Genomic DNA, 23,880 nt, shown 5'->3' with positions numbered 1-23,880 from the left:
AGGCCAGGGGCTGGTCATCAGGGTTATTTCTATTGGAGGGGCTTGCGAGACCTTCGCATATCTTTGGCACTGCTCGCACTTGCGGACATAGTCGATACAGTCCTTCTTTATGGTTGGCCAGAAATATCCTTGGCGCAGGATCTTTTTGGATAGACTGAGTCCGGCTGTGTGGTCTCCGCAGAAGCCTTCATGCACTTCATGCATGATTGCGCTCAGTTCGGTCCCGGACACGCACTTGAGGTATGGCATGGACAACCCCCCGCGGTAGAGTTTTCCATCCATCATGACATATCTGTGGACCTGGTACTGAAGCTTCCTGGCTGCGACCCTCTCCGCTGGTACCCCACCCGATGTCAGATAGTGGACAAGGGGCCCCATCCAAGACGTGGAGTGGTCAATGGTGTTGATCGCGGAGACTCAAATGCTTGGCATGGGGAGATGGTTAACGGGGACCAGTCCGGATAGCTCTGCTTCGGCATCGGTGGCTAATTTTGCTAGTGTGTCTGCCAATACATTTCGCTCTTTAGGGATCTGACGGATGGAGTGCCTCTTGAACGCTTGCAGCATTTCTCTCGTCTGAGTGACATAAGCCGCCATTCTCTCCCCTTTGGTTTGATATTCTCCCGAGACTTTCCTGACAACCATCTGGGAATCGCTGTAGATCTCCAGGTTCGTGGCCCCTACTTCCCAGGCCAGACGCAACCCGGCTAGCATGGCCTTGTGCTCGACCTCGTTGTTCAATGCCTTGAAATGGAAACGCAGGGGGTTTTGCAACTGGTGTCCTTGCGGAAACACTAGGATGATTCCGACCCCTGCTCCATTCTCACAAGGCCCTGTCCACGAACACCTTCCATACGGGCCCTGCAGGGTCCGCGGGATCATCCCTCGGGGTATTCCCAGAACATTCCACGATGAAGTCGTTAGGGCTTGCCCCTTGATTGAGACTCTAGGAATGTAGGCTATATCGAACTGACTTAGTTCCAGGGCCCACTTTAAGAGTCTCCCTGACGACTTGGGCTTCTGCAACACTTGCCGCAAGGGGTGGTTGGTCATAACTTTTATGGTGTGGGCCTGGAAGTAAGGCCGGAGTTTCCGGGACGCCATCAGCAGACAAAATGTCAACTTTTCAATCAGCGGATACCGTGACTCAGCCCCCAACAACCTTTAACTTACGTAGTATACCGAGAGATGGGCTTTTTCCTCCTCTCGCACTAGTGCGGTGCTAATCGCGTGCTCGGTCACTGCCAAATAGAGATATGGAGGCTCTCCGTCCACCGGTTTCGCCAATATCGGCGCTCGGCCCAGGTGCTCTTTCAGCTTTGGAAAAACCTCTTTGCACTCGACTGACCATTCGAAACGTTGGCTTCCCCGAAGAACATTGAAGAATGGGATGCACTTGTCTGTGGCCTTAGCGACGAAACGGCTTAGGGCGGCTATCTGCTTGGTCAGACTTTGCACGTCTTTATGCTTCCAGGGAGAGGGCATATCAATCAGTGCCTTGATCTTGTCTGATTGGATTCTATCCCCCGGAAGCTCACTATGAACCCCAAGAACTTCCCGGAGGCCACGCCGAAAGTGCATTTCTTAGGATTCAACTTCATCCCATACTTTTGAATGACCGCGAAGGCCTCGGCCAGGTCGTCCGAATGTTTCCCGGAGGTCTTGGATTTGACCAGCATGTCGTCAATGTAGACTTCCATGTTTCGCCCCAGCTGGGCCCAGAACATCCAGTTGACGAGCCTCTGATAGGCGGCCCTGGTGTTTTTGAGCCCGAAGGGCATGACAATGTAGCAGTATATCCCCTTGTCGGTTTGGAAACTGGTATGCTCCTGGTCTACTACATGCATAGAAATCTGATTGTAGCCGGAGTAAGCGTCCATGAAGCTTAAGATCTCATACCCGAATGTCGCATCCACCATCTGATCGATCCGGGGAAGCGGGAAGCAATCCTTAGGGCAAGCCTTGTTGAGATCCGTGAAATCGATGCATGTCCTCCATATCCGGTTTGGCTTCGGTACCTGTTGCGATATTTTTGCTATGCAAGTGCACACAGTCGCAATTTGTAATAAAATGGTAAAAACCAAGTATCGTCCTCAAGGATTGATTTATCAATTACCAGTCGATTAATTTCTCTTTCTATTTGATCAATTAATTTTTTTTTATTTTTGTAAATACAGCAAGAGAAACTATAAAGTGCAGAAAAAATAATTGAAAATTAAATGGAATAACAAGTAATAGTAAAATCTTTGATAATTAACCACTAAAGAAACAATTAGGATATTTAATCTCATCAACTATCCTCCTTATTATTCCGTAATGCAAAGTATGAGTTCTTCTTCTTTCTACCTAATTCAATTAACAAGTTGATACAGCAGCCTATAATCATACTATGAATTATAAACTCAACCTAGGTGACAATTTCCTATATTTCTATGGTAAATTGAACCACAAAGGTATCATTAATCTTGACAACTTAATAAACAGTTACACAATTAATCCAGATACTTTCGTTCCAAATTAGAATTATGTCCAATATAACCACAGGAGATTTAAATCTCACTTCTCAGATTTTGATTTAAAAACATATATATATGACGAAAGATGGCCAATCAATAATCAGTCTATAAGAACAAGTTATATGGAATTGAAGAAGATTGAAGAAGAAAAGAATTGAAATTGCATTAGTTCATAATAGGGATTCAAGTGATTCAATTAAACATCCTAAATAGAAAATTAGTTCATAATCATAATTCTAATCACAACAAAAATTAAAGATAACATCAGAAAGTAGAAGAAAAACATGTAAAAAATACTCCAAGCCTTCAAGCCAGAATCTCGTCCTAGTCCGTACGTCCCTTTCTTTTGTGTTTTTCGCCTTATAAAACCTAGGATTCGATTTTTAAAAGAGGTGGGCCGCGGCTCTACATGCACCATGCCGCGGCCCGAGGATCTCCTTCAAAATAGTGGTTCTGTTTCACCACCTAGCCGCGGCTCTGCTTTGCTCATGTCATGGCTCTTAAGGGATTTCTCAAATTTTCAAGTTTTCATCCCAAAAATTCATCAACACTTCCAAATTATGTTGAGATCCATTCTTTCTCAAAATATGTAGAAAAACTTGGTTATTTCTTCCCTTTCTTTGACATTTTCCTCCAAGTGCTCAATTCTTCCTGATATTCACAAAGACAAACAAACAAAGCATAAACCCGCACTAAATGAAAGAAAAACGAAATAAAAGACTACTTAAAACATCACCTAAACATGACAAAAACTAAACTCAACAGTACCAGAACGGGATTGGCCAGCCACACAGGGTATAGAGCTTCGTAGATGAAGTTGATCGACGATAGTTTCTCTACTTCCAGCTTGAGGGCCTCGGCCCTCTCCGTTCCCAAGGGCCTTCGTTTCTACTGGACTGGGGTCGCGTCTGGGTTGATATTCAATGCATGGCAGATGATGTTACGGTCGATCCCCGTCATATCTGAATGAGACCATGCTAGAATATCCTAGTTCTCCTTTACTTGGGCGATTATGGCGGCTCGGACCTCTGCCGGCAGGTTTTTCCTGACTTGGATTATCCTGGTCGGATCGGTGTCACTAATGCACACCTCCTCAATCTCGTCCATGGGCTCCAGGACGCGGTCGCCTCCTATCCTCGGGTCCAACTCGTCCTCCTCTTGAACCACTCTTCTATCCAGGAGAGGAGGAACCGGGCGATGACTTCCTCGAAGGGTTCCTCTTGGACCATGTAGATTGGTCGGGAGGACACGTGGTAACATTTTCGAGTGCTCTTCTGATCTCCCCGGACTGTTCCAACCCCTCCGTTGTCGCAAGGGAATTTCATGCAAAGATGACGGATGGATATGATCGCCCTGAACTCGACTAGTGCGGGCCGGCCGAAAATGACATTGTAAGCAGTGGGGCAATCCACTACTACGAACGTGAAGAACTTGAACGAGTGCTGCAACTCGCTCCCCAATGTTACGCGCACTGGATTTTTCCCATGGGGAGTATCTCATCCCCGTTGAAGCCGCAGATCTGGGTTGGGCACGATGCCAGGTCCGCTTCGGTCAAGACAATCACGGAAAAGGCGGGCTAGAACAAGATGTTGACGGAGCTTCCGTCGTCCACCAGCACCCGGGACACCAGCTTATTGGCAATCTGGGCATCTATGACCAGAGGGTCATGGTGCGGGAAATGGACGTTATGGGTGTCGTCCTCCGTGAAGGTGATAGGGAGGTTCATCAGCTTCGGGCGCTGAGCCGGAGCCTGGACCAGAGCGCACACCTCCTGATCGTGGTTGAGCTCGCTAAGGTAGCGTTTTTTATCATTCCTGGACGACCCTCCTAGGTGAGGCCCGCCCGAAATGGTGGCCACATGTCCGTCTATGCGGGGGGTGTAGTCTCGGATGGATAAGGCATTCCCGATCCGGGTGTTTGCGCAACGGGGACCCCCTGAGGGGTCTATGCCGTCGGGCTCTGTGCATATCCTCCCCTGAGGCGGATATGCTCCGAGCGCGCTCGGGATCGCGGGTTGTCCGGGAACTGCTGACAGGCCCGGGACTCCTACGGGCATCATGACCCACTGGTGGAGATGCCCCAGCTTGATCAGATTCTTGATCTCATCCTTGAGCTGCCAGCACTATTCAGTCGTGTGGCCCACATCCTTATGGTAAGCGCACCGTTTGTTGGTATCTCTTGGATTCCTCCCTCCTTTGAACATGGGGGTCGGCTTCCAGTAGTGAACCGCCCTTTCTGTGGCCAGGAAGATGTTCTCCCTGGTGTCCACAAAATTGGTGTATTCTGAATACTGGGGCTCGTATCCCCTCTTGCCTTTCTTAGCCGGCTCAGACCGATTTTGGCCCTTATCAGACCCCTTCCCCCGGGAGGGGGTTGCACTTGCCTTAGTTCCCCCTGCCTGGGATTGCTGGGCCCCGACGGGGGTGGCGCTGTACCCGACTGGTGCAGCTCCATACCCGGAAAAAAGGGCAGACTGGACCGGGGCATATCCTGAAGAGGCAAGACCGTACACTGTAGGCGTGGTGTAGGTAACCCCGAGCGTAGCTGCTGAACCTGGGGCAATCGGGGGAGTGACGTAGGGCTGTGCCGGGAACTGTACCCCCTACCCCGGGAATGCCTGGGCATTGGGTTGAGGCGCCGCCGGCCACCTGAACGCCTGGATTTGAGCCTCCTCCCAGTTGATGAACCCCTGGGTCCTCCTTATGAATTCAGCTAAGGTAGCCACCTTGCTACGCTGCATGTCATCCCAAAGGGGGGACCCAGCCCGGATCGCGGATTGCAATCCCACCAGGTGTTGCCCATCGTCCACCTTGGTCTTGGAGGCGTCTTTAGTGAAACATTGGATGTAGGCCCTCAGTGTCTCCGCGGGGAGCTGTTTAAGGTTGGCGAGGGCACTGATTTGCATGTCCATTCTCATGGCGGCCACGAAATGCTTGCGAAATGCCGACTGTAGCCCTGAACAAGATTGGATGGATCCTGGCTTGAGTCTCTTCCACCACTCCTCAGCGGGACCGTTTAGAGTGATCGAAAAACAGAGGCACTTGCCGTCATCATTAACGTGGGCCACGGTCATAAGTTGATTGTACCAGGACAGATGATCCCTGGATTCGATGTTCCCGGTATAGGCAGTGAGACTCGGCATCTTCAACCCCTTGGGGAGCACAGCGTCCAGAATGTGCCTCGCACAGGGCTCTTTGTCCTCCTCATCGGAGTCGGTGTCCGCTCCTTCCTGTTTGCGGACCAAGCGGTCCGTGACTTTTTTCAAGGCGGCCAGCTGCTCCATGAGCTGCCTGGCCACGCCACCCTCCAGGGGAACTCTCTTGTTCCACCTGTCGTTGATGTTGTTCCTAAGGTCGCCACCTCAGGGGCGGATCTTTTCCTTACGGGCCCGCCCTTTCCGAGCATTCAGCCCATCGCGCAAGTCCACCCAGGATGTGTCGTCCCCAGTACTAGGGGCATGGTGCTCCTCGTTGTGCGGGCATTCCTGGCGATTTTCGTTCACCAAAGAGCTGGGATGCAAAGACCTTTCCCGTCCGGCTTGCCCTGGGGCATACTGGGGCCTAGTACCCAGCGGGCGCGTCCCCTGCGGATTGGTCGGGTGGCCCTATCCTGGGATGGGGCGCACCTTCTCTTTCCTAGGGAGCGGCCGGGGACGGGGCCTGGCTCTCTGGACGGGGGGATTTTTCCCTTGGGTGTTTGCCCCGGCCTTCTTTTTCTCTCGGTCCGGGTTTCCTGGGCCTGGCTCAGGAGCCTGCCCCGGAGGAGGGGTCGGCCTCACATCTTTAAGGGCTCCGGTTCTGGCCTGCAGAGCGGGCTGTTGCGCTCCCGAAGGTGGGCCAGCTGGGGATTGGATGCCGGGCCCTGTGCGGCTATGAAAGCCTGCAAGGCTTGGAGGGACTCTTGCATCTGCCAAGATGCCTCCGCCTGCTCAGCAATCCTAGCTTCTTGGTCCAGGACTTGCTGCCTCAGTCTAGTCACCTCCAGATCCTCCTGGTTGGGGTCCACTCCTCCTGGGATATCAGGATCCTCATCTTCGTCGTGGTACTCCTCCTCATTCCCCTCATCTTCCTCGTAATAGTCCTCCTCGTACTCTGTTCCACCATCGTGGTCCTGTGACTCGTCAGGGTGGGACGTCTGATGAGGAGTGTCCTCAGGTGGACTTTGAGGAAGAGGTTGGGTGGGCAGTGGCTCTCCATTGCCCTGTTCTGAGTTAGTAGGGTCGAAAGTGGTGTGTCTTGTATTCACCATTGTTGTAGAGGTTTGATGCCAACAATAGCTTTCTCAGGCTCTCAATGAAAGCACCAAAATGTTTACCGAGTTTTTCGGAAACTATAATAATAAAGATAAGAGAGATTAAAGAGAAAGGGTTTAGAAGTTGTAAGCAAGATTTTTACGTGGTTGGGGCGTTAATGAACCTTAGTCCACGAGACCGTTGTATTAGAGCTTAGAGAATCTATAACAATGGAGTTTTCTCTTAGTTTTAGCAGAGTAATTGTATACATGCTCCCAAAGGTCCCTTTCTCCAATGCTCTGTTACATGTATTTATAGGTTCACAGGTGCACTGGACGTGAGCCGGGCTGACCCGGGCCCAATAAAGGTATAAATACCACTGTCTTCTCTGCCGGAGGCCCAATACAGAAGAATTAAAGCATAAAAGGAAAACATTAACTTGAGCCCATTGGGCCGGCCCAAACCGTATCTATCATCCGACAAATTGGAGCTTTTTGTCTGGGCATCTCGAGTTACGAGACAGATTCAGGGGACAAGATCGGTCAGAGTAGTGGCGGCACAGGTCTGAACCAGCGGCGTACAATCCCGAGGTGATCTTTTCCACAGGTGAAACGTGGGGACAATTCCCACGCTTCATGGGGCGAAGTCAGAGTCACAGATGCTTTACCCTGCCAACCCTGGGGTCCCAACCCGGATTCGTTAACCTATGTCCCTCTCCGTTTACCGCAAGCCCGGATCATCCACCAAGAGCCCAGATCATTACCAGGCTTCGGGACCGTTCGCACCGATCCCGACTGTTACCCCCAGCCAGTTGTACCATCTCCTGGATGACCGTCCCAGACAATACTCCCCCAGACGCCTTCCGGGCCTAACCCAGTATTGAGATGTCGATATCCATCATACTCCTTGCCAATGGGCCCGGACTGGGCCCAACCTTAATTGGCCAGCTAGTCGGCCTGGATCGCGGTCCCTGGCGCACGGCAGGAAATGGGGATAACAATGATAAATTGTAATTGAGATTAATGTCGAAGTTGGTTTTAAATATGATGAAGAATATAACCTAGTTTAAATGAATTGCATGTTTATAAATTTTATTCCTTAGATCAACATATCTCCATGGAGCTTAATGCTTTCATTAAATTAAATATTTAAAGTTCTCTTTTTGGTTGTTTAATAAATAGAATCAATTAAGAGTGTTTACTTTAATTAATTGTATTGGGAGATTGGGGGCAATGACGTGTTCATGTTATCTACAATTGGTAATTTAGTAGGAAATATAGTTTAATAATGTTATTGATTGCTTGAATGATTGTTTAGTGGTAGACAATGAATCATTCACTATTTTTTATTATTAAATTCATTTTTTAAGTTTTTCTTGTTTCTTTTTAATTCTTAAATTTTAAAAATCTCATTTTATTAATTTTTTAATTCTTGAATGATAAATTGAATTAGTGATCTCGTGAGATCGACTATTACTTGAAGCAGTTAGTTTAGTTTGAAATTAATAATTCTTAACTTTAGTAAGAGTTACGACATGCATAACCAAACCATCAAATATACTAGAAAAATAAGAATAAGAAAGCAAGTTAGAACCAAACAAAATCAAAGTAATCATTAGAGGTTTAAAAATTCCAAAATTGTTCGTTAAAACAAATCATTACCCATTCACTCAAGTCAAATTTGATCATCTGTTTCAAGCATACTATAACCCAAATATGTTGAAAGGTCAGCATCTCTACTTATCTACTGAAGCCCAGATGTTGACAGGTCGGCATCTCTACTTATCTGCTGAAGCCCAGATTTTACCGCCAAAAATGCTAGCTCCTCGATCCAGCCTAGTGTGAGAAGCTCGGCCTGGTCCAGTTGCCATCCGCGACACCCAGGTTCACTGGAAACCAACCCTGTCCCTAATCTCCGGTAATGTGCAACATCTACCCAGCCCACCGATCTCCATATAATTGCTCGGAAAAAAAATGTAGAATAAGAAGATGAAGGATTTGGAAAAGACAAAGAAAAAGAAATAAGAAAAAACTAAATTTAAAATCTGATTTTTGTTTTATAATTTATATTTTTATTAATTTAATTTTTCAATCAAAAATATTTTTAAATATTTTAAAATTAGTTAAAAAAACATTTTTTTGTGTAGGGAAGTGATTTACAGTTATTATAGTAAGGGACATTTCATATAAGAGCAAAAATAGTGTGGGCAAGAGAGAAACCTTAATTTGAAATAATAATCATATTTATATATATAGATACTATATACAAATATTGTGCAATATATACGTTTGTTTAGTTTTATTTATAAAATTTATTAATTATTTTTATTAAATTTATATTAATGTCATATATATTTTGAAATAAATATCTTATTTTAATTAAATAATTTATTTATTTTTGTTTAAGTTTATGTTTGTTCTAGTTTTTAAATTTGAGAGTGACAATAATAGATGATATATTATATGTTTAATGCAATATTAAATATTATACGTGGATTTTAAATTTAAGTTTCTTCCTAATTTAAAAAAATATAATATTTGTTGCTAATTCAGATTATATTATATATTTAATATGATATTATTCTAATAAGTGAGTTTAAGTTTAATTAAATTATATTTAAGTTATAAAACATATGATTTTATTATTTTAAAATAATTATCATTGTAAAATATCTGAAAAATATCATATTTTAATTTGTTTAATTATTTATTATTTTAAAATAATTATCACTCTAAAATATCTCAAATATATCATATTTTTTAATTATTTATTTTATTTTATTTAAGTTTAAGTGTTTACAAACTACCGTTAAATATAAGAATATTCCGTTAAAGTTAATATTAAAAAGATAAAAAACCGTTAAAACCAAGAATTTCCGTTATCTACCCACTTATTATATAGAAGATATATTTATATATATATATATATGGTCTAGCTTTGGTGCGGGTACATGAAAAGCCCCATAGGTCCAATTGGCTCAAGATGGTAGGTATATAATATATATATTAAGAATGCATGTATGTTAAATTTGTCCTCAAGTGTGCTATATGGCTTTAACTATTTTGTAAAACACTTGTCTAATTTTTTTTCCAGATTATATATTTCTCTTAATTTATAGGCATTTTTTATAATTTTTATTTTCGAACAAAACTTTTATAAATTTTTTTTATATTTTTGGTACAACGCTTTATATATAGTTTTAAATATTTATATTATTTTTATAAGGTTATTTATAATTTGATTGTATATTTATTTTGCATTTAAAATTAATAATTTATATTTATATATGATAAACTTAATTAATGAATTATTTAACCATATAATTTTTTTTTAAATGTTCTAAAAATTATATATATACAAGGGATTGACTTATACACATATAAAATAAAATATATTTTTATTTCTTAAACAATATATATAATTAGGCAATATAAACATGTCTTATGTTGTCTTTATGATAAAGAAAAATATCAATTTGACCCATATGTTTTGTCTAAATACTCGATCAGCTTCTGTGTTTTGTTAAATGGTATTTCGGACCCCGTATTTTACAAAATAAATCAAAGTAGTACCTTTGACTAGACTTTGGCCAATTATTTTTCCAATATGATTAAAATGTCATTGGTTTTGTTAATTATTTAATTTACAATATATAAAATAAAATATTATTCAATTAAAAATACAAAATAAGTAAATTTGATTTTATAATTAAAAACAAATAAAACTTTCAAAATCACATTACAAACAAATTAATCTAGATTCATGCTATAATCACAAAAAATCAAACTCAAATAGGTACTGTTGACCGCGTTTTTGGCCAACGACGTGTAGACGTCAAAACAACAAAAACCTTTAAGAGAAATATACGACACAGACAATTTTTATAGTGGTTCAGCCCCAATGTGTTGGTAATAGCCTAATCCACTTAGAGTTATGATTATAGATCTACGCTCAAGATCAAAATGAACCTGAGTCAACTGAGTTTCTTCAGTGCAGATTAAAAGAATACAAGAGTTCTCTCAAGATACAATTACTCTCTCTAGAAAATTAGAATCCGAACCCCCTTTATGATGCCATGAGCCTTGTATTTATAGGCTCAGGATCGTACAGATGATGTCCCCCATAATCGGGATATTTTGTTATTCTCACTATATTTAATTAATAATAATATTCAAAATACAACAATACACTATATTTATGGGATAATCTGAGAGATTCTCGCGCAGGTAAGACCGATTCTTGCTGAAGCCGTTTCCGGGATCTTTTGCGTAGCCCTGCTCTTTCTAGTCGATCCACATCACACTCAGGAGGAAAACTGAAGGGCCAAAATTCCTCACTGGTCGGCCAAACCTTCACTGGTCGGACAAGCACCTTACTGGGCAGACATGCACCTAACTGGGCGGACATGCACCTGTCCGGTTGGCCAAGGACATGACTGGTCGGCCAAGGGCATTGACTGGGCGGACAAGCATGTGACTGGTCGGCCAAGGTCATGACTGGTCGGTCATGACACTTGACTGGTCAGTCAAAAATCTTCACTGGTCTACAGGGTCACTCCTAAGCCAGATTATCCAGCCATTCCTTGCCATTTGTCACTTTTCATTGCCACGTCATCGTTTTCAAATTTTGGGGATAACATTTGCCCCCCAAGTTTATTACATGATGTTCTCACATAATAAAAAAATTTCTCCACTACTGACGGTATAATAAAATAAAATATCTAACTGTTCATTTTCCCGGTCATGCAACAGACCACGACTCCATAGCAGACCACGATCACTGGAATTAACTTCTCACAATCGTGGGGAGAAAAAATACTCAAGGAATTCCAAGGGTCTAAAAATAAGTGGAAATTTCCACTTTTTTTTTTCTTTAAATAGACCCATATGTGCTTATACTCTCATAAGCAAAAGGAGAGCAAAAAAATTTCCATCATCTTTCATCTTTTTCCCTCTTTGGCCGAATACCCCATAGTCCTCTTTCTTGGCCGAAAGTTCAAGGATTTCAAGGAAAAGCTCTAATTTCTTCAAGCAAATCCAAGGGTTCTTCAAGATTGGGTAAGTCCTTCTTCTTCATCTTATCCTATGTATTTTTTTCTTTTCAAAGCTTTTAGAAAAACATGAGTAGGTCGAACCCCCATAGGAAACTTTCCCCTTGAATGTGTGTATGGATCTTTGAAATACAATGTGTTTTGTGGCTGTTTTGATGTTGTTTAGGTTATGGGTAACTCAATTTTATCTTCAATTTCATGGAAATTTAAAGAAAAATGAATTATTCAACCTAAATCACATATATGGGTTTATGGGCAATGGATGGTATATAGGGTCTCAAGAACATTTTAAACCTTGCAAATCACCCCTTTTGATCTTGTTGTTGTGTATTTTGGGTGAGGAATTGTGTTTGTGCTAGATGGAATTTAGGGCTTTTCGAAATAAATTTAGGGAAAATCGATCATATTTTTTGAACCATTTGGAAACTCCGTCATGCCCTAAACCGCTCGGATGCAAGGGCATCATTACTCGGACATGCCTATGGCTACTCAGGCACGGACGCCAACCGATAGGCTACGACTAGTATCCCCTCGGGCACTTGCCCCATTGGCTCAGGCGCTCCTTTATCCATTCGGACGTCGTGCCAACCGACCGGACCCTACGCATCCACTCAATCAATGTCCCAATCGATCGGTCATGGCGCGCATCTACTCGAACACGCCATGCCTCCGCTCGGTCACCACGTCTATCCATCCGAAGGATACATTAGGCCATCCGCTCAGACACCATGATGCGACGCTCCTCGAAACCAATGCGGAGCCCCTCGGCTTCTCCCCCAACCGCTCGGATGCGTGTGCACAGCCGACTGGATGCAACGCTATGACCGCTCGGACACCGTTTGCAAACACCGCTCCAAATTGCTCGGATGCATACCTTGGCTTGGACGCCATTCACCTGCCCGAATGCACACATAGACCATCGGCACCTTAAGCATTTTTAGGCACATAAGTTCTTTCTTTCCCTTATGCACATTGTACTTTTACTACTTAGATGAATATTTATCTAAGTGATAAAAATAAATGTTTTTCTGCTGAAATAGTTTATTCATGCTTGTTTGGTTACTCACCTCCCCGTATTTGTTTTTTGTAGATGAATTGCTTCGACTACAGGGGAGGTGACAACCATACAAACTCTGACACTTCCATCCCGCAATCGAGCGATACTCCTCAAAGCAGCGACTCTTCGTCAAAGTCTCCTAGTAGTCGCACCCCCGAGGATCGCCTTCGCCGTTTTAAAAAGATCCTCCCCCGATCAGCCTTATACTTCCTCCACGAACAGCAGTTTCTCAATCAACAGGCTGAGCAGTCAGAAATAAGGGTAAAGAAATCTAACAGACTTCCTCAGGACCAGGACCCTCAAGTAGCTCACAGAGCGGTACAGAAAGTAGTGGAAAGTAGTGAGGTCAGAACTGCGGCTTCTTCAAGACCACCTCACCAGATGCAAAAACCCAGCAAGCCTCAGAGAAAAATTATTCAGAAATTTACTACTGAGATCCAGCGTTTAGCTGTTCAAAAACCAAGAAAAGAAGGAGAAGAAACACCTTCTTGGTTTACAGCCAAACCCTCGAAACTTAACCCCGGGATGTTCGACAAACACATTCAAGCCTTGGGCCTGAGAAGGGTTAACGTGATATGTCTGCGCCCTCATCAGAGAGCCAACAAGCCTGGCGGACCTTACTATGCCTGGTCTAGGCACTATGTATACGCAGGAGCTACCATCCCGCTACATTCCTTCTTTCGGTCAGTAGCGGACTATTTCAACGTCTCTCCCTTCCAGATTGCTCCCAATGGGATTCAGGCATTGTCCGCTCTATACATCCTTTACTTCCTGCAAGGCTGGGATCCACCCACTCCTCACGAAATACACTATCTTTTCGACTTCAGAACCAACCCGAGCCACAAGAATACAGGTTTTTTCCACCTCTTCAATAGGCATAAAGGGATTAAATACCTCCATGGTATCGCTCATAAGTCGAATCCTGGAAAATACTATACAGAGTATTTTCTCACTTCAGATATCAAAGCCAACAATTTAGCCTTCACACACGCGGGTCCATTTCACCAGCCCTTGCCTACCAAAGAAATGTGTTCCCGGGCAGAAGAGTTGGCTAATATGTGCACCGAGGAGAAGAATGTGAAAGAGTTGGTTATTGTGGATAATCTTCAGATGGTGGGTCTGTTACCAAGTAACCAGAACATCATAGTAGAGAGTGATACCGAGGAAGCTAATGCAACTGACCAGTCCAACGCCGATACGGAGGTAGTGACCGATCAGTTCTCTCCTGGACCATCTCCCTACTCTCGCAGACCAGATGACCTTATCATTAGGGAACCCCAGCTAGAGGACCAACGTAGATGTGTTACTCCCACACTGCCTGGGAAAGGAAAGACCATCCAGCTTAACAGAGACTTAAGCTCATCATCTGATGAAGAGGATGACTTCCTTGACCAAATCCTAAACTCAGGTCTAGTAGTCATAGTGAGATGTTTGATTTTAAATAACTTGGTTATATGGGATTTATAGAGCTGTCTGGTAGTTGTAAAGTATTTACCCACATATTGCTTTATTTTTTACTAACAAATCTTGTGTTTACTCTTTTGCAGATTCAGAGATGTTCAGGCAATTCAACACCTCTCTTGCCCAAAAGAGGAAATTTGGGGAAGGAAGTGGCTCCACCCCCCAAGCAAAGTCCCAAAGACAACACCGACTAGCCAAGGGAGACAACCCGAGGAGTTGATTACAATCCTGCAGCTGACCCCTTCGTCGATTCCTCCCTCTGCGAGCCTAACCCCTACTCGCCTAACTGGCTTGAGTGAGGCCCTTCGCACTGCTGGTAATATTGGGAAGGAACTGCTTGACCAGACTCTCCATGATGCTTCAATGATTCAAAGCTTTGAATCCTTACCTCGGCTTAGTGTTGAAGTCGTCTTACAAAGAGGGCTCGCTCAGCTGATGAATGTAAGTATTTTATCACAAGACAATTTGTTATTAATATTTTTACTTGTTGTAACCTCCTGTTTTCCATGCAGTCGCTCATCACCATCAGTCACGCTCAGCACCGAGCAGTAGACTATAAGGAATTGATCAAGGTCTTAAATGATCAACTAGTTGATGCTCAAGATAAAGTGGAGACTTTAACTTCTTCGGAAAAGGATCTCAAATCCAAGGTGGAGCAGGTAGAGAAGACCGTGGCTGAGTGGAATGAGTCTCTTAGGGGGCTGTCTGACGAGAATAAAAAACAAATTCAAATCAACAAGTCGTTGAATGATCAGCTGGAGAAACTGACTCGTGAGAACGAGGAGCTAAAGCGACAGAAAGAAGCCGATCTCGCTCGCTACGAGGAAATTTTTTTCAACTGCTTTTACCAGGTGTGGAAGCTAAACAAGCCTCTCAACCTTGATTTTCTCAGAGAGGAGGCCAAGGCAGAAGGGCTTGCAAAATGTGAGGCAAAGGCTGCTGAGGAAGCAGCTAATCCTGCTGGTACCACACCTTTTTCCCCCACGTTGTCATTCCGACCGGAAGAAGCAACTGATGCTGAGGAGGGTGTTGATCAACCTACCATAGCCGACCAGTGAGCCTCCATCTGATCAGAGAGCCTCCATCCGACCAGCTGAATCCTTAGCATACTAGTTGTTATCCAAAAAATAGGCATGGATGACGTGGCAGAAATTTTTAACACGTGGCTGACATCTGGCGGTAGTCCTGTTCGACCAACGACCAGAGAGATTTCCATGGCGCAACGCTTGAACTTTATATACGAACATCTTGGTCGTATACTCGATATATTTGGAGAAAATCTTATGCAGTTATGATCATATCCAAGATTGTCTCCCATGATTTCCTGAGTATCCGATTATTTAGGAGAGAATATCTGTAACTGATTCATGTAATCCTCCTTGAGCTTATACATAGATAGAAATAACTCAAGGAGGGGGGATCTTTTTCTTTTTTGGCCTTCGAGTTAATTGAAGTTATAGGCTTACGAATTAGAGCTATTGTATTATGAATAGATTTTTTATCCCTCTCAGGTTGGTGAAACTCAGAGAACCCTAGTTCTTTGATCATCCCTTTGAGATCACGTATCAATAATAGCTTAAGTGGACGCAGGTCATTACCAGTTCCTGGGGCCGAACCACTACAATTTATTGTGTTCTTTACTGTTTTTGTCATTATATCCATTCCAACGCATTTATCCACAGCAAGCAATTTGACTCCGTGCCAGTTGACCAAAACAAGGATCAATATTCTGGTGCTTTCATTGAGAGCTTGATACGAAATTGTTGAAGCAGTAATGGCGAAAACAACAAAGAAAATTGGGCAGATGGTTGGCGCTGAACCATCTCAACCGCCTCCTCCTCCAAACATGGCTGAAAATGAGCAACATTTGGAATTTGATGAGGAAGAACTAGATTCCGAGACGCTGAGAAATACCCTGGGGGTATTGCAGGATGAACTGACCAATCTGAGGGCCAGCCAAGAAAGTGCTGCGAAGATTATGGCGCGGTAGCAACAAGAGATAGAGCGACAGTGCCAGGAGCTGAGTGAAAGATAGGCGGAGATGGACCGTCGTTAGAGGGAGGCCATGGAAGCCCTCGAAGCAGCCTTGCAGTTGGCTAGGAATCAGGTTGCACCTACCTCACCGCCTGACCAACCCACAAATGGGCCACCCCAAAGGGGTCCCAATCCTAGCCCGCCGATCCAGCCCTCGAGCCCCCAAAGGCCCGACCAGCCGCCAATGCCTCAGGATGATGTCCCACCAAGGGATCCTGAAGCGCAACCTCCATCCCAGGCTGGTCGAGGAAATCCCCCACAGCCAAGGCAGAATAGGGTCGGGCAGCAGCCCCGTAGTCCTAGACGCCATAGAGGCGAGGAGCCAAACCCACCGAGCAGGGGGCAGCGTCCTTCTGGCAACAGAAGGAACTCAGAGATAAACTATGCGGTCCGGGGCCCCCCACGGCATGATAATGCACGGGGACCTACCGACCAACGCAGGCCACCCTCTAACGCTCAGGAAGTTCTGTCCCGAGGAGGCAACCGAGGGGACAGTCGATCCCACCATAGCCAATCGAGGTTCAGAGATGGCCATGGTTACAATGAGGCCGACTCAGGCAGAGGAAATTCCAGTCGGAGAAATGAAGAGAGAGGTGGGGGCAGAATCCCACCACCTAGGGAAGACCAACCCAAGAGACGTAACGCTGGGGGGCAGCCCAGAAAAAATAACGTCTTTAACCAGCTCGGAGTAAGCGAGCAACGGCGAAGAGACGAAGACTTAAGAGATGTACTCAACGACCGCCAGGAACGGCATGATGAGTACATTCCCCCAGCAGCAGAGGCCCTGGCGATTGCTGACGTCGTGCAAGCCCAAATAGATGCCCTGAACCAGGCAGTACAATAGCTGGTCGGGGGAAGGACGTCTCATATCGAGTACGATAGGAGAAGGGGCACTCTTTTCGTTCAAAGGATAGTTGTGGCAGAAACTCCCAGCAAGTTTAAAATGCCCACACTTCTGAACTTTGATGGGTATGGTGACCGGGTATCTCATGTCAACAAGTTTGCGATACAGATGGACATTCAGAAAGTGTCTGAAGACGCTCGGTGCAGGATCTTTCCTGCAACGCTTTCTGATGCTGCACAGGAGTGGTTTTTCAAATTCCCTCCTACAAGTATTGTTTCTTGGGAGATGTTCGTAAAGGAATTTTACGGACATTTCTATGCGGGTCGAGCGCACCCAACTGAGGCAAACTAGCTGGTTGAGATACGCCAGCAAGAAGGAGAGCCACTGAAGGATTACGTCCAACGCTTTATGCAAGCAGCTGCTAGAGCTAAAACAGTGGGAGATGAGGGCAAGATGATGGCCCTAACTGCAGGAGTTAGGCGTCGCACGCCTTTGTGGAGTAGCCTCAGAAAGCATGGAGTTAATACTACTCAAGAATTCTTGGATCGAGCTGATTGGTACATCAAGCTCGAGGATGCCATCGCCAGTGAGGGAAAGCCCCCAGGCAAAGATAAGGGGACTGCTGAGCCCGCCAAAGCCGCCAATGGGTCAAAACCCAACGACAACGGCAAAGGCAACGGGAACGGCAATGGCAATGGCAAGAATGGGGGGAAGCGGTCTCATAATGAACCTTCCACCTCTGAAAACAAACGCGCCAAGGGCAATCGTTATGAACCGCGGTTCACTAACTATACTGCCCTTGTCGAGTCTCGAGGAGAGGAGTATCAGGCCACGAGTTCTAGTGTGCCTTACAAAAGACTCGCTCCCATTTGAAAAGAAATGTCAAAAAGAGATACAACAAAGTTCTGTCGTTATCATAATGATTACGGACACGATACGAACGAGTGAACCAGCTGAAAGACGAAATTGAGTTCCTTATCAGACAAGGACACTTAAGGAGATACGTACGGGCCTCAAGAACTTCCCAACGAGAGGCTCCAGGTGGCAACGAGCAGGCGCCTGCACGCCAACGCTCGCCACCTTTGAAGCCTGATCCCGTAGCTGGAACTTTACTCACCATCTGTGGAGGCCCGCACCTTGCGGGAAGCAACGGAAAGGCAAGGGAACGATATGCTCGGACCCTACGCCACGACCAGGACATCGAGATGATGACTGTGGAGGACCGGGCATCAAAGAAGGCTCGGTAAGAGGACGGTGAAATAACCTTCTCTGATAGCGACGCCCAGCATGTCCGATTACCACATTCCGATCCGCTGGTCGTGGATGTTCAAATTTCCAACATGATGGTGAAGAGAGTGTTAGTCGATACAGGAGGTTCAGTAAACATCCTGTACAAATCTTCGCTGGAGCGCATGAAGTTGTCCGTCAAGGATTTGGAGCCCTGCAACCAAACAATTTACGGCTTCTCTGGTGAGGGACTCGCCCCAACGGGGTCAATCAGACTTCCGGTAACAGTAGGTACAGTGCCTACTACCAGGACATTACTCCCTACTTTCATAGTAGTCGATTGTCCTTCAGCGTGTAATGCTGTGATCAGAAGGCCCATACTGGTTGACCTTCGGGCCGTCACCTCAGTATGGCACTTGGCCATGAAATTCCCGACAGACACAGGGGTAGGACACATGTTGGGAAATCAGAGGGAAGTAAGGGAGTGCTACAATGCCTCGATCACGAAGGCAAAGAAGGGAACGTCGAAGAGCACTCCCCCAGAGAGGTTGCAAATGGCCATTGATACACAAGCCCAATCCGGTGATGGAGTCACCAAATAGGGTGTTGCCAAAGTGAAGATAGAGATTTAGATCCTCGCTTTGGGGATTTTGAGGAAGATGTTGGACCCGTCGAGGACCTTGAAGAGGTCCTACTTGACGAAAAAGATCCGACCAGAATTATAAAGGTCGGTAAAAATTTAGAAGCAACAATGAAGCACACACTGGTGGAATTTTTGAGAAAGAACCAGGAAGTTTTTTCCTGGTCACATAAAGACATGGATGGGATAGATCCTGCAGTTATCAGCCATGTCCTGAACGTTGAAAAAAGTTTTCCACCCGTGCAACAGAAAAGAAGGCTGCTCAATAAAGAGAGATCGAAAGCCTTAAAAGAGGAAGTTGAAAGATTGAAGGACAATGGGTTCATCAGGGTGACGTTTTATCCATCGTGGGTCTCTAATCTAGTACTCGTTCCCAAGCCTAACAGCAAATGGCGAACCTGTGTGGATTTCACAGACCTTAATAAAGCTTGCCCAAAAGATTGCTTCCCACTCCCAAGGATTGACCAGCTGGTCGATGCAACTGCAGGACATGAGATCCTCTCTTTCACGGATGCATACTCGGGATACAATCAGATCAGTATGCATCCCCCTGATGAGGATCACACTAGCTTTCGGATCGATACAGGGTTATACTGTTATAAAGTAATGCCCTTAGGACTGAAAAATGCTGGTGCGACTTACCAGCGATTGGTTAACCACATGTTTAAGGAGTTAATCGGAGTACACATGGAGGTGTACGTGGACGACATGCTGGTAAAGTCAAAAAAGGCAGAAGGACATGTGAAGGATTGACAGGAGTGTTTCAATGTTTTGAACAAATATCAGATGAAGCTAAATCCTCTCAAATGTTCCTTCGGAGTAGGATCAGGGAAATTTTTGGGGTTCATTGTTAATTCAAGAGGAATCGAGGCCAACCCCGAAAAAATCAAAGCCCTGATCGACATGAAATCGCCAGTGAAAATCAAGGATGTGCAAAGTTTAACTGGAAGGATTTCCGCACTCAGTAGATTTATTTCAAAGTGGACGGATAAATGCATCCCTTTCTTTAATCTACTTAGAGGCAACAAGAAGTTCGAGTGGACTGGAGACTGTGAACAGGCTTTCCAAGCCTTAAAAGCCCACATGGCACAACCTCCTATTTTATCAAAGCCTATAGATGGAGAAACTTTGTTCATTTACCTGGCGATCACCGAATATGCTGCTAGTGCAGTGCTAGTACGAGAGGAAGAAGGCGTACAAAAGGTAGTTTATTATGTTAGCAAGAGGTTAATCGGTGCCGAATTGAGATATCCTCCCATCGAAAGATTAGCCTATTGGTTAATTTTGGCCTCAAGGAAGTTACGTCCTTACTTCCAAGCCCATCCCATCACAGTCTTAACTGACCAGCCCCTTCGGCAAGTTCTACAAAAACCGAAGGCGGCTGGATGTTTGTTAAAATGGGCAGTCGAACTTAGGCAATTCGATATCACATATTCACCGCGAGCAGCATTAAAGGGACAAGTCTTGGCTGATCTTATCGCCGAATTCATTGAGCTCCCAGACAACGAGCAGTGCGAAAAACCTAGTGCGCCTGAGCCCCAAGTTGAAGCTCCTTCGTGGAGGTTATTCACCGACGGATCGTCCAACGAATCTCACGCAGGAGCAAGAGTGATATTGATAACACTAGAATGGCATCGATTTCACTGCGCTATTAGGTTCGATTTCACCGCATCAAACAATGAAGCCAAGTATGAAGCACTCCTCGCTGGGCTAAGGTTGGCCAAAGACATGAGTTTAAAAGTGCTGGATATTTACAGTGATTCACAGCTGGTAGTGAATCAGGTCTTAGGGGAGTATCAAGCACGGGGCCTGAAAATGGTGGCCTACCTGAACAAAACCAAAGATCTGTTGGTGCAATTCGAGAAGTATACCCTCCAGCAAATACCTCAAGATCAGAATTCAAACGCAGATGCCTTAGCCAAACTCACGAGTGCGAAAGATGCTGACACTTTAAATATAGTGCCAGTGGAATGGCTACGCAAGCCGAGCATACGAGCAGATGAAACCAGTATGGAAATTCGGATAGAAGATACATGGATGACACCGTACTTGGAGTATCTCACGAATGGTGTACTACCAGCAGATAGAAACAAAGCCAGGACTCTTCAGAGACAGGCTGCTAGGTACATATTGGTTGATGGAATTCTATACCGAAGAGGATACTCCATGCCACTGCTCAGATGTATTACACTAGAAAAGGCTAAAGAGCTGATGAAGGAAGTACATGAAGGATTATGTGGGGATCACGCTGGGGGACAGAGCTTATCAAAAAAGATTATGAGGCAGGGTTATTTCTGGCCGACTATGAACGAGGACTCAATGGAGTTTGTGCAAAAATGTGATAAATGTCAGAGATTTTCCAAGATCCCACGCGTAGCTCCTAACGAATTAAAGAAAATGCAAAGTCCATGTCCCTTCGCAATATGGGGTATCGATTTAATTGGATCCTTGCCAATGGGAAAAGGTGGAGTAAAATACGCAGTTGTAGCAGTCGACTACTTCACCAAATGGGCCGAAGTTGAGCCACTCGCTACCATAATGACAAAGAAAGTTCTTGACTTTGTCATCAAGAACATTGTTTGTCGATATGGATTGCCTCGGAAGATTGTCTCAAACAACGACACCCAGTTTGATAGCGATCTATTCACAGACTTTTGCGAAAGGCATGGAATCGTCAAAAGCTTTTCTTCAGTCGCACATCCACAAGAAAATGGGCAAGTCGAAGCACTGAATAAAACACTTAAGGATACCCTGAAGAAAAGGCTCGAAGAAGCTAAAGGAGCATGGCCGGAACAACTGCCCGAAGTACTCTGGTCATATAGAACTTCTCATCGAACAGTAACAAGTCATACCTCGTTTTCCTTAGCATACGGGTATGAGGCTATGCTTCCAGTCGAGTTAGATCCGCCCTCACATCGAAGAATCACATATGACCAAGACCAGAATAGCCAACTGTTGATGGAGTCCCTAGACTCGCTTGAGGAGAAACGAGAAAAAGCCCAACTCCGAGTAGCTGCGTACCAGCAAAAAGTCGCCCGGTATTTTAACTCGAAAGTAAAAGAAAGAAAGTTCAACGTCGGAGGCCTAGTACTTCGACGAGTTTTCTTAAACACCCGCGACCCAGCTGCTAGAGTACTCGGACCAAACTGGGAAGGACCTTACCAGATTGAAGAAGTCCTTCACCCAGGCACATACAAACTTGCACGCTTAAATGGAGATCTCGTTCCGTGCTATTGGAATGGAGAACACCTGCGCAAGTATTATCAATAAACAGTCCTTCTTAAAGGACTGGCTTGTATTAATTTTTACTTTTTACAAGTTTTGAAAAAGGGTTAGTCATGTTGTATGACTGATCGCTTATAAGTGTAAGATCTTTTTAAAAAGATCACTCGTAAAGACATGTTTAGTCCATTTTAATACGAGAATTATAAGGGACTGTGCGCAACCAGTCATTCTTGCCAACCTTTGTAATTTTTTACAAGTATTTGTTCACTACGTGTGTTGTTTTGCTGTATTCTAATTCTTGCAAGTTATCCCAAGCAGCAATGTTCGTACAGATTGTGGTCAAGGCGAGTGACCAAGGACCTAAAGGTCCTCAGTCACTTGGGGGGCATATAAGGTACACCGATAGCAAAGCATACCAAGAGGTATGTAAACACACGAACAAAATAAGTGAAAGCATACTACGGTACTTAGAGTATTTTTCAAAATTTATATTTTGTTAAATCAAGCCAAAGTACTATGCTAGGTTCGGTCATGCGAACAGATATTATAATAAAGAGAAAATATTATAATATCAAAAGGAATTCTTTTACACTGCGAGCAGTACTGCTCGGATGTAACTGTTCAAATAAAAGTAAAATGGCCGCCCTTGCAGCAACAAAAGTAAATTGTCTTTATGGTACGACTTGTGGGTCGTATAGTTGAGGTAAAAGAAAAATAATTTTTAAGGAGCTGGAGGGTCCTGAAGGTCTTGAGGAGTGCCTTGGTCGGTGGAGGGGCCAGCTTCAGCGTCTGCATCATCAATCCCCCTGCCAGGGAGATCTTTGGAGAGGCAGGCACTTTGGCCTTTTCTTCTTCTTCCAGCCGGATGGCACACTGCGCCATCAGAGTCCTCTTCAAGCGTTCGGAGAGGTAGTTGAAGTTAGCCTCCTGGTTATGCTTCCAGAATTCGTAGAAGCAAAGATGAGTGCCCTCCTTGTACTTCTTCAAATCCCTGGCCCCAGCCTCCTCAAGCTCCCGCACTCGTTGTGCAAGCTCCTCTCCCTCCTGCCTACTGGCAACCAGATCAAGCTTGAGCTGCACAAATTCTTGGTAGTTGAGCTTGGCGCTTTCCTTGAACTTTTCCTTGGTCTCGTTGGCTTTCTTCAAGGTGTCCCGGGTAGCCAGTAGTTCTTGAGTTTGATTAGCTTTGTCCTCGAGCAGTTTCTCTTTTTGCCTGGACAGCTCCGTCTTCTCCTCGAGCAGCTCGCCATTCTGTTTAGCAAGCTCGATGTTTGCAGTCTCGAGTGCTTGCTTAGCCTCGGCAAGCCTGGAATCAAAGTTCCTTCCCCGAGACACCAGCGCCCCAGTACGGCGCTAGCCAGCAATTAGGGTCAGCAGCCCCTGAAAACAGATAAGAAAGGATGTATGAAGCAAAGAAGGGAAATAAATAATAAATGTTACAGCAGCAGGAATTGACTTACGCTAACTATCTCATTCAGCCCTCTATTGAGGACTTGGTCGGCCTCCATAGAGGCGGTGTCAGTAATGGCTGCCTGGCTACGTTTATGCTTGGAGAGTTTGTATATCCTTTCCCTAGCAGAACTAACCACGAGGCT

This window comes from Humulus lupulus, chromosome 3 (genome assembly GCF_963169125.1).
Source record: "Humulus lupulus chromosome 3, drHumLupu1.1, whole genome shotgun sequence".
In the NCBI taxonomy this organism is placed as follows: domain Eukaryota; kingdom Viridiplantae; phylum Streptophyta; class Magnoliopsida; order Rosales; family Cannabaceae; genus Humulus; species Humulus lupulus.
This window is presented reverse-complemented; position numbering follows the sequence as displayed.